Source organism: Lolium rigidum, chromosome 2 (genome assembly GCF_022539505.1).
Source record: "Lolium rigidum isolate FL_2022 chromosome 2, APGP_CSIRO_Lrig_0.1, whole genome shotgun sequence".
NCBI lineage: Eukaryota > Viridiplantae > Streptophyta > Magnoliopsida > Poales > Poaceae > Lolium > Lolium rigidum.
In genome coordinates this window covers 81,429,397-81,441,266 of record NC_061509.1, presented here as the reverse complement: position 1 = coordinate 81,441,266, position 11,870 = coordinate 81,429,397, and the positions used below count along the sequence as shown (strand labels likewise).

The window sequence follows — 11,870 nt, the reverse complement described above, 5'->3', positions numbered from 1 at the left end:
TCAATTGTTTTAATTACTTATTATGGGTTGTATGCAAATAATTACATCAAAGTGTGGTGTTCCTTGCAAAAACAAACCACTATTGTGGTTATGCAAAAAAAAAAGGCACCAACAAGTGGTGTAATCTATTTCCTCTTTTAGGGAGGATCGAGGGGTTAGATGTGTGGTATTTTTGGACGGTTTAGATTGTGTTCCGTGTGGAGATCCGCGGCAGGTGCATTATGGACATCTTATGGGCGCTGGAGAGAGAGAGAGGGAGAGGGAGAGGGAGAGGGAGAGGGAGAGGGAGAGAGAGAGAGAGATAGAGAGGGAGAGGGAGGGACAGGGAGAGAGACGGAAGGAGGAAGAGAGAGAGGGAGGGAGAGGGAGAAGAGCCGGTAGGTGTTGTCGCTAGGTGGGGATGTGGGTTTCACATTAATAGCAAGATATAACGAATACATAGAATAAGTGTCACTTATTTCATCGTGCCAAATATCGAAACATTGATTGGGGTAGGAAATAAAATCGTAGATAACGTCAATCAACGACTTGGTTGTAGCATGAATTAAGGATCCCGAAAATGAGTGACGTTGAGACGACACATGAAATGACGAGCAACACCTATCATTCAATAATAACGCATGAAAAAATGGCACCTGGCAGGTGGTCTTTAGATCGGCTAGGTGTGGTTGGTGACCATACTATCGAACAATAACCATGTGACATCCTCCGCGGTGGCTCGGTCGCAACAGATATGTCGTGGACCATGATGGTGGCGAGAACGAGAATCTGGTAGTGTGGACATATGATGGGCGTACGGCCGGCGAACTTTAACTCGGTCGACGGCCGACCATATTTGTTCCCGCTTCTTCGACATCATGAATTGATTTGGATCCGGCCGGTTAGTGATGGCGACATGACACCCCACACACATCTTACATGCTCATCGACACACACACACAATATGTCGAGATGAGACTAGTTGTCTCTGGGCATGACGACACATTTCTATCATGACGCATGCCTCGTTCGACATGTTTTGCGCAGGTTTTTTTGTTGGCCGCTATCTTGCTGGGTAGCCACCTTTATATGAAATGATCGACCGGTATTTACCAAAATTCGTGCAATTTTGGCCAAATTTAAATGATTCCACTCCCATCGATCCATAATAACCAGTGTGATTTAGTTTGAATTTAACTAGAACCATTAAACTTATTATGGACTAGAGGCAGCAGATGGATGAATTTTAAAATTAATTTGAAATATCTCGAAAGGTAATTCTGCCCACATTGGTATATGTTCGAGAACGAAAAAAAATTAACTTCGGTTTTAGCCATTGTTGATTTTTTCCCCAACTTTGCTTTCGGGCTAGTAGAAGCTAGCGATTAAGATGCATCCCGGCCAGTTGACTTGCCGCGCCCGGATTGACACCCTTGGCAGCTCTGCATCCATGTATCATCGGAAGCAACATGTTTAGCTACGCATGTGTGCCGCCTGAAACGCCTTAAATAGAATGCTGGTGGCTGTTAGTCTTGGCGTCATCCCCATGGAGACTGTTTGAAGGAAGGCGTTTGTCTTCTGGATTTCTTCCCTAAGCCTCGTGTTCTCCAAGAGCAACTGCTGTCGGGCGGTTTCGCCAGCTTGTACCATCCGCCCACTGCATGTGAGGCACCTACTATCCTCTATTGCAGCCATGAGGGCTAGGCGTTCAGCTTTTAGCGACTCATTCTCTTCTCTAAGCTCATTTGTCTCCTTCCTCTGTCCCTGAATCTGCAATTGTTAATTCCAAACGCGAAAAATTCAAGTAGTTAGCAGAGAGTAGTGCATTACAATATGATGACAAGCCAAAATGGCTCCAGTGGATCGGAAGAGAATGGTTCTACCTTTTGGGAGGTTCGTCGGTTCTGGAACCAGAACTTGACCTGCTTTCGAGTTATGCCAAGCCTCCTTGCAAGGTCCGCACGCTCTTTTTCATAAGGATGTTGGTTTTTCCGGAACACACTACAAGTAAAGTTAGCAAGAATACATAAGTGTCACATACATCTTCTTCAATAAGAAATAAAGTAAATTATGTAATAATGTAATGTATACATTTCGAGCTGATGCACTTGGTCTCGGTTGTGACGCCTTCCACTCCAGTCTGCTCTCCTCGTGGTGTCATTGCTATTGTCTTGCTCAATAGCTGTTGTGCTAGCATCACCATTTTTGCCCATGTTGGTGTTCTTCACAAGTCCAAGCAGGCCATCTGGATCAACTCTAAGATCCTGCAACATCAGGCTGTACTCACCAGGGCTTCCGATGCCGAGGACAAGCTCAGTGTTCACATCATCGTTCGGTTCTTGCTCCCACTGTCCCTCCATGGTGATCTATTAAAAAAATCATGCGGATAAATCTCATGAAGAAATAGTGTTAGAGGTATCACTAAGAAATCATTAGATGTTTATTCCCCAATGTACTACCAAAAGTATAAGTGAAAAAACTTAACAACTTAGAAAAAAGGGACGGTGTTACAACACAAAGTACATCTACACTTTAATATTGAAAATAGCCAATGTATTGGTCAAATATTTCTTCACCTACTAAGAGGAGTAAGTCAGTGCAGATAGATCTGGTGGATGCAGATCTAGATAATTCGAATTTCGTTCCTTTATAAGAAAGATAGACATAATAAATGATCTCAAATTAATAGCAATATCTTACCACATTTTCTCAAAGGGTTCTAAAATAAATACTACACAATAACATGTTGATATGCTGCAATAAATAATCAAATGATGCGGTTCCCAAAGGTTTCGATTGGAGGAAAAACATAGTACCCATAACCAATCTCACAGTAAGTGTAATAATGGAATAAGACATGTTTTACCATTTGAAGCTTCTTTATAGCAAGATACAACAAATCTATATTACATCGTTCACCTACGTGCCACTCACTTTGTCGTGGATCTAATTCACGCTGTTTCTAAAAACAAGTCGGATGCTACATGTTGGGAAGAATCCATGATAGATCTAAGAATGAGACATAAACAAGATTTGATTATGTAATAAGATCTATAGATCTAGGATACATGTTATGAATAACCCATTTTCAACTTTCGACGTTATAGATCTAAGAATAGCAACACAAAAAAGATAACATTATAGATCTAACAATGAGACATAAATAAGATCTATAGATCTATGCTACATGTTTTACCATTTGAAGCTTCTTTATAGCGAGATATTACAGATCTACCAAATAACACGTGGGACGTTACTTTGTCTAACCACGTGGCACTCACTCCATTGTGGATCTAACGCTCTTTCCCAGAACACGTGGGGAAATCTGTTCTAAATTTAAGATGTTATAGATCTAAAAATAGCAAGAATAAACAAGAGCTGATTATATAACATAATACAATATGATATATCTCGTGTAAATACCGTTGAACTAAGCAGTAGTCCTTTGTATGAGCACCGGGGTAAGCGACAAAAGTGCAGTAGTATTGTGTTGTGACTGAGGTCTCAACTTGCCAGGGTGCAATGTATATATAGCCATCAACACCTATAAGAATTACTATCGAAAATAATTGCAGTACCTAAGATTTGTGCAAGCATTAATTTTTATATAAATATAGGACACACATGGTCCCCATGCTTGGGATTTCGACCGTTGCTATATAATGTATATTTGGTGCATATCTAATACATTAATGAGCACATTTATAGCATGAAATATTTTGTATAATATAGTATATATGGACATGGATTATATCTGGACGCATTAAGGTATTTTTATCTATTATATATTAAAAGCGCATTAAGGGCTAACCAGAAATCTATCTATTATATATTAAAAGCGCATTAAGGGTTAACCAGAAATTAGAGAAATTGATTAAAAAATCCCACAATAATCAGAGAAATCTAGCCATTAAATTGGTGGACCCGCTTATAATTAACGGAGCACAACCATCGGATCTATCTTTAGAAATTCCCAATGCTAGAAAATAAGACATGCAAGTTCCTTCTTCTCACGTAAGAAAAAAAGATATGCGGTAGGCATCTCATCGCTTGTGGCCTCCAATCCCGGAAGCCCTGCGTTGCGGTGGCACACGCGCAATTTTTTAAACATAAGGCCCTTGGCCCGGCTTTATATATAAAGCCCTCATGGCGAACAGTAGTAGCGATACAACACACACCACATAACAGGTACCTCCATCAGTCTAGTGCCACCATACGAATACAAAGTCTGAAACCAAAAGAAAAACAACATATGGCAAGCGTGGAGCCGCGCCAAGGTAGCAGGAGAGGCAGCATGGACTCGTCGCTCCAGGATGTCGATGACGTCAGTGTCCTCCGGCCCGGATCCTCGCGTGCAGCCTCCTAACCTCGTCCAGCGCCATGTCCAGCAGTGGTCGGTCCCTCGGTCTGACCAGAACCCTCCAGCTCTGCATATAGATAGACATTTTGAAGATAGCATCAGCCGAGATGGAGATCAGGGAGCCCTCAATAGCTAGCTTGTTGCGGATGTTCCAAAGCGCCCAACTCTGAGCGGCGAAGGTGAACCAAGCTATCCTACGAAATCTACCTGATAAGCCGTTGGCAATGGCTACGAAATCCGCAGCCCCTGCTGACATAGGCATCCCAAATGGGCCTGCCGAAGATAGTACCCGGGGTTTACTGAAGGCCCACTACCCGAAGAATAAGAAGATTCGGGAGCCCAAGATATATTAAGGAAAGTTAGAGTTGTAATAGGAAGTGCTATTTGTAATCTGGCGGGATGAGTTTTAAACCGTCCCGGACTCTGTAACTTATACAAAACGAAACCCTCGGCTCCGCCTCCTATATAAAGGGGGAGTCGAGGGACGAAGAGATCATCGAATCATTGTCTGCAAACCCTAGTTTTCATAATCGTCGAGTACTTTTCGGCTGAAACCTTCGAGATCTACTTGCCCTCTACTTCCAACTAAACCCTAGCCTACAATTCATAGGCATTGACAAGTTGATACCTTGTCACCTGCTGGGTCCCAAGAGCAGGCAAGGAGTTCCCTAATCCCTGCCCACATAAATTTTGCGATGTGGCAGGTGAAGAAGATATGGTCACATGTTTCCCATTCTCCACAAAGGGCACATCGCCCATTCGATGGCCCATTCCGCTTGAGCAGCTGGTCCCCGGACGGCAGTCTACCCCGGATTAGTTGCCAGAGGAAGACCTGGATCATTGGCGGTACCCTCGTGCGCCAAATCTCCTTAAAGTGGGTAACCGTCCCCCTCGGGACAGCTTGGAGTACATCGAGCTGGTGGAGTACTCCCCGGAAGGCTCAAGAGCCCAGCGAACCACATCTTCGCCCTCAGAGGCGGGCGAGAGATCAAAGATCCTGCAGAGGTTGTCCCAGTCAACCCTTTCAGCAAGGCCGAAGGTGCGACGGAACCTTATCCTCCAGCCCTCGCTGGTCCTGACCCCCTGGACAGTAGCAAATTGGTTGTCGCAGCAAGCGAACAGCCGTGGAAAGGTGAAACGGAGGGGCCCAGTTCCCGTCCACCAGTCCAACCAGAAGTAGGTCCTACGCCCATTATGAATCTGGTGTTTGGCTCCCATTTTAAAGTACCATTTGATCTTCTGTATGGCGTTCCAAAATTGTGATCCTTTGGTGGGAACCTCCGGTGAGAATAAGTCATGGTCCCCAAGGTACTTGGCCCTAAGAAGGTCTGCCCATAGGCCTTCCTCGTTCTGGTAGATCTTCCAGATCCACTTTACCATTAAGGCGATGTTCATGGACTTGGTGTTTAGGATTCCCAACCTCCAAACACCCGAGGTTTGCACACAGTTGCCCAGTCAACCATATGGTACTTGCGTTTAGGCCCCACTCCCTCCCAGAAGAAGCGGGACCGGTGCTTGTCCACACGCGCAATTCGCACGACTGTGCTTCAAATCAAGATGAAGACCCTAGTAAATTAGAAGTCGCCAGCAAATTGACCTCTGTCAGATGAAGTCAATATATCAAGATGTAATTTCAGTCTAGGGTTTTCTCATTAGGCTTTCAAATCTTTTATCAAGGTTGGATCTGTACTGACTCGCGCAGGTACATGGATTGGCAAGGTACTGTGACGACGTCGCCAGCCGGCCAGCCGGCCGGCTGCGCAGTCTACTGCTCGATTAAATCCAAGAGGCTGCCAATCGATGGTGACCTCAATGGAGATACGCGGAGTTGCCGGGTAAGAATCAATCTACTTGGTGATTTCATACGTTTAAGTTTTTCTATTAGAGAATTGATTTATACATAGGCCCTTACCATCACGCACGGTCTCTGTAATATCTACGTGCAATGTGAGATAGATTTTTTGATAAAAAGGTATGCGGTTAGATTTTGGATATATAATCTTGATGGAGATTACTAAATATTACTGCTCCTGGTATTGGTCAACCTCAGGTGATGTTTACTAATATTTTACTTCTGACTTTTTAGCGTAAATTTTATTCATATTGGGCTGATCCATCAGGCCCTTCCTTCCACCTAGTCGTCCCTGCATGGTTGTCAATGGAAGCTTTATGTGAGAGAAATTTTAGATCATTTTCTTTGCAGGTGAATTTTAGTTAATCTTTATGGGAAATTTCTTGATATTACTGCTCATCATAATTTGTGAACCTCAGCCAATGTTTGCTAATTTTTACATCTGATTTTTAGTCACTATTTTATCTGTATAGAGCAGACCGTCATACCGATTAGGTCCTCCCTTGCACCAGCACGACGTCCCTGCATCGGTGTCGGCGGCTTCCGCTGATGTCCAATACTCCGGCGATATCTTGGTATCATTGCCTCCCAGATATTAGTGTCAACAGTTATTAGTAAAATAATTAATATGCCTAGCCGATTGAGAAGTGAAAACATTCGCACAATTGGATTCTCATGATACTCAGATATAGTTCCAGTCTATGGTTTTCTAATTAGTGCATTAAAATCTGCTATCAAAGTTGGAGGAAACTAACACATGCAAGCATGCTTGCACGAGAGATAGACATTGGGAAGGTGCTCCCCAGATTACCTTGCACTAGTAGAAAATGGGTCATTACCGGTTGGTAAGTGCTATATGCACCGGATGCCCAACCTGTGCAAAGGATCTGGTGCAAAAGCCCCCCCCCCTTTAGCACCGGTTCAGTTGCGAACCGGTGCTAAAGGGGGCACCACGTGCCGCGGCAGGGAATTGCACTAAAACGCTGCCGCGGTAGGAAATTACACTAAAACGCTACCGCGGCAGAGTCTGCCTCCATTCGAAACACGTTATAATGCAGACACATATATATAGGAAAACATTATATTACATATATCGATCGAAGTGACACACGTTCATGCATATATATGTGTCTACATCAACTTTCAAAATAATTTCTATTCAATATTGCATGGGGTGCACATAGTGTGCTCCGTCTGGAGCTATGACTTGCTCAAGTAAGAATCCCGCCAGTTCTTCTTGAATTGCTCGTACACGCTCGGTTGCTAGAAGGTCGTTCCGCAACCGTTGGATCTAAGGTACGGTGGTCTGTGTGTGTGTGTATATATATATATATATATATATATATATATATATATATATATATATATATATATATATATATATATTACTCCGACTCCCGGGTGCAGAATATTATTCTGCTCCCCACCGGTCTGCCCACCCGCGCGTATCCGTCGTGGCTCCACCGACCCGCGTCTGCACCAGTTTTCACCCCCGCGCCCGCCCCAGGCGACATAAAAATACGTCGCGTGCTGGAGCTCGCTCCGCGCCTGGTTCCTGCAGCAGCATAAGATTCCTTGCATGCGACGTAAGAAAACAAACCAAGCCAAGCCGTGTACGATGAGTTATTATAAAGTATCGATGTAAGAGAAAAACCTAGCTAAGAGAATCTGCTAACGGACACAAGGAACATTGTAGACTAATTGAATTTGTACTCCATCACAAGAAGTTGGGCCAACCACTCACGTAAGAAAACTCAGAGGCGACCCAAAAATTTGATAAAAGTCAAGATTACACCTTAATAAAGCTACAGTACTGTAAGAAATTTCTGAGGCTGACTTCAAAATTTAATAGAAAAGATTACACAATAATAAAGTCAACAAGTTCTGATGTGCCCGTGAGAAAATATATTAGTAGTCAATGTTCCAAATTGAACATAAGATTTTCTATAACAACGTAAAGTTTAATGCCGACCACGATTATTGCAGCATTAGGTGCACAGTCTAATTGTAACTTAAGAGTGCTCTAATAACGTCCTAAAATATATTGCAACTGTGCACATTATCACAAATCAAAGAAGCTATCAACATGGTGATCATTGCACATAAGAACCGTGCCCGTTGAACCAATAATACCATGCAATGCAAATAAAAATATCAATATGGTCTTCTAATCTAATTTCTCAGTTTTAAAGACAAATGACAAATGGGTACAAATATACTTTATTACATAGCAGGATCATATAATTATGTTCCTGAACCAACTCCGTAATTTTTTCACATAGGCATCTCTTTAGTCAGAGAAGTCCCAAATAATCAAATGCCACAAGGTCTGCACAGCATTGCTAGCAGCTCAGCATGGCTTTTGGTGTCCACATGCGCACATCCACCATTACCATCTTTTCAATTCTGGAAATTCAGTGTACTTGTCATAATTGTTTGCAATACTCGTCTCTCTCGAGCTTCGTAATCTTCAAACAACGAGATGATTTGCAACTTCTGCTTCTATTGATAGCATGTTTCGTAATAGAGAAGACAATTCAACAATACCAAATAACACAGACAGACATGCCACAAGAATGTGCCTGCAATCTTAAGACGGCCCAAGCATCTGCATGTTGAGAAGCAAACAAACTATTAGGCACAAGCAGAACATGCTCTATAATTCTCGATATACGAAACTCAAGAATAATGTTTTCACTGGCAATATTGAGTTGCTTGACGAAAAATAGAGCATAGAGCCTCATCCTACCAAATAATACTAAGCCAATAAAAATGAATAGCAATCTTTTATTAAAGAGCCATTGGAATCGAGTAAACTGATTAATCCCAAAATCGAACCCTTCGTTAAAATTGCTGAAACCGGCGAGGCATCCCAGCACATGTCTCTCTTCCTATTTAGGTGTGCGGACAACTGTACTCTATCTCTACACATACCCACTTTTGAAGAAAAAACAGAAATAACATTAGGGGTAACATATGATTTTCTCTTGCGCGGAATCCATCCGCCGCCCACCCAAATAGACATGAAATCGTCTAAGTTTCAGAATATTGTCTCGCTTGTAGCTATTGTCCTATTGCCAAAATGAAAAATGATGGTATGCTTCTGTGAAGAATCAAAGCACGGACGAGTAGACATAAAATATGTTTATTTCAAGAATTTTCCACAAATGCTCAATCTGTAAGCTTAGAAACCCCACAAACAGGATTTTTTTTTGTTTGTTTCAGTAATAAGTGACTATTGTATGTATGACAAGAAGGAAGCAAAATCAACAACACATTCCACGAAGGATAAGAAGTTATTCCGTGGCGACATGCAGAAGGTGAGCCTAGCTTTGCTTTTCTTTTTACATGAAAAGCTGCATACCTAGTATCAATGTAAGAAGAAAACCAAAGCCATTGAAAATATGAAGCTAGCTACTCCTTTTTCTGGAACACCTAAAAAGACTACAATAATTTAGCACTGCAGTAGGTATAAAATATGCTTTTATACAATAGCTAGCCACTTTTTTTCTTTTGTGGGGAGAGAGCTAGCTATTCCGGAACTACCAAATTCAGCATACAATTAATTGATAAGTTTCTTGTCCTCAACAAATGGAAGAAAAAAATTGATAGGCTTGTAAAGCTACACACAAACTATAGAGAGCTAGACTGAGGCTTGTACACATGAAGAAATTTTTTGCTTTAAATGGTGTGGATAAAACTGTACAGGCCAATGCAATGTATGAGGAGATGGTCTTAAAGCTAAAGGCAGCTGGGCGTGGAGCTGCCGGATTGCAACACCATGCACAAGGAGAAGCTGATGACATCATTCGTCAATCCAAAGCTGGGTACATTAAAATCATGGAAACACCAATCCCATCTACATGCAGAATCACCACCCATGCTCATGACGGTGGGCGTCGATCTGTAAGATACCAGAATAACACAGACAAGCTAATCAGTGGTAGCTAAGATCAAACTATGACGATATGGTCTACACATACTGGTGCTTTAACCTCCACTCTACATGGTTGCTTGGGTCTAGCAATGATCTTGCTGTGACCAATGATAACAAGGTTGTTATTGCCGCACACATCTCTAACATAAATCAAATACTCAAGGTAAAAACAGCAAGTACTTGTATAAAACATAGATTTACTTTACCTATACTGAACAAGTAGTATCATTGTGAAGATCAAATTGACAGGTAAAATATTTCGGTTATCAATAAATAAAATCTGAACAGGTCTATGCACGTGAATAGGAACTAAATTTCTCAAGCTCCTCAACCTGCATACAATGGCCTGCCAAACAAGTGAAGCTTCTATTCAGAGCAATGCACAGGTGAGCCATGGAACATCGTGTGCAGTCGTTGTCTGCAGCTTCCGTGGCTAATCTAATTTGGACTTTTGGGGACCAATTTCTTAGCATAAAACAAATACTTTTTTTACTACAGATCCCACCCACCAGATCTGAAAATATGTGCAGCACGATAGAGGAGAAAGAAAGAATCAAGTGCCACAGCATACATTGAGATCGAAACGCACCTGGGTGCTACGCCCGTGGCAGTGCCGGGACAGCCCCGCTCTCCACGACGCCGATGCAAGCGCAGCGCCGCTGTCGGCCAGCGCACGCCGCGCTGCCCGAAAGCAATGCAACACAAGCTCCCCACGCGGCGAAGTCCACCACGGCAATACGGCGGCGCGAGGGAACAGCCCGCGAGACGGCGGCGGGGGCTCCGCCAGCCGGCGGCCGGTGGTCGTTCCTCCAATCGCCAGGGAGGATCGGAGGCCATGCCCCTTACGCCCGCGTGGTCCAGAAGCCGAAGCCAACTCGACGCCGCCGAGGATAGCCGATGCCCGCCGGAATCGGCGACTGCAGCCCTAGCCGACCGTCGCAATTCCAGCTCGCAGTGCTCGTCGCTCGCCGCCGGCCGTGTCGGCCGCACGACGCCTCCGCCCTGCCACAAATCGGAACCGCACGCACGATTAATTTGGCGGATGGGGGCGTAGCTCTCGGACCCACGACCGGAAAAGGCAAGAAACCGTCAATTGTAAAAAAAATACATTAGTTGGGGACCGGTAGGATCAATTCGGTTCGGCACACGCCCAACTCGCTTGGTGGAGGCTGACTGGCTCGTCCGGCTGGGTCAAACGACCGGGGTGCACAATAAGTTATTATGCACCTGGGGTATCTAATAGAGTTTCTACATATATATATATATATATATATATATATATATATATGAAAATAGTGACATATCATGCAGGGTGTAGCTATGCACCCCCATCCAACCATTGAATCAGACTATAGTGTAATTTTAACCCTACATCTAAACTGACGGCGTTACAGTCCATCCCCGCACACCACCAACCTGCCGAGCGCCCTCGACCTTGTCGTCCCTATCCCCTCTCTCTCCTTATCCCATCTTCCCCACTCTCATTTTCAATTCATCCCCACACCACGGACCGCCCACCCTAGCTCCATCCAGGGCGCATCCGCTCAGCCCCGCTCCATGCACAGCTCGGCGGCCCGACGGTCCTGTCTTGCTCCCTCCATGGCGTGGCGGCCCTGCTTCGCTCCCTACACCTCGCAGCTCCTCTGGTTCCCCAAATCCACCGCGCCCGCCCCCACCAAATCCATCGCATACGCCCCCAAATCCCACCGCTCGAGCACCGCATGGCCAGGCGATCACCAAGC

At 44.0% G+C, this 11,870-nt stretch overlaps 1 long non-coding RNA gene across 1 annotated transcript; it reads right to left on the bottom strand.

Moving 5' to 3' along the window:
• Positions 1-8,395: 8,395 nt before the first annotated feature.
• LOC124686801 lies at positions 8,396-10,754 on the bottom strand. The gene is made up of 2 exons (XR_006997936.1): positions 10,718-10,754; positions 8,396-8,799 (listed from the first exon to the last, which is right to left on the bottom strand). It is a non-coding gene; the product is annotated as an uncharacterized LOC124686801 (long non-coding RNA).
• Positions 10,755-11,870: the final 1,116 nt, after the last annotated feature.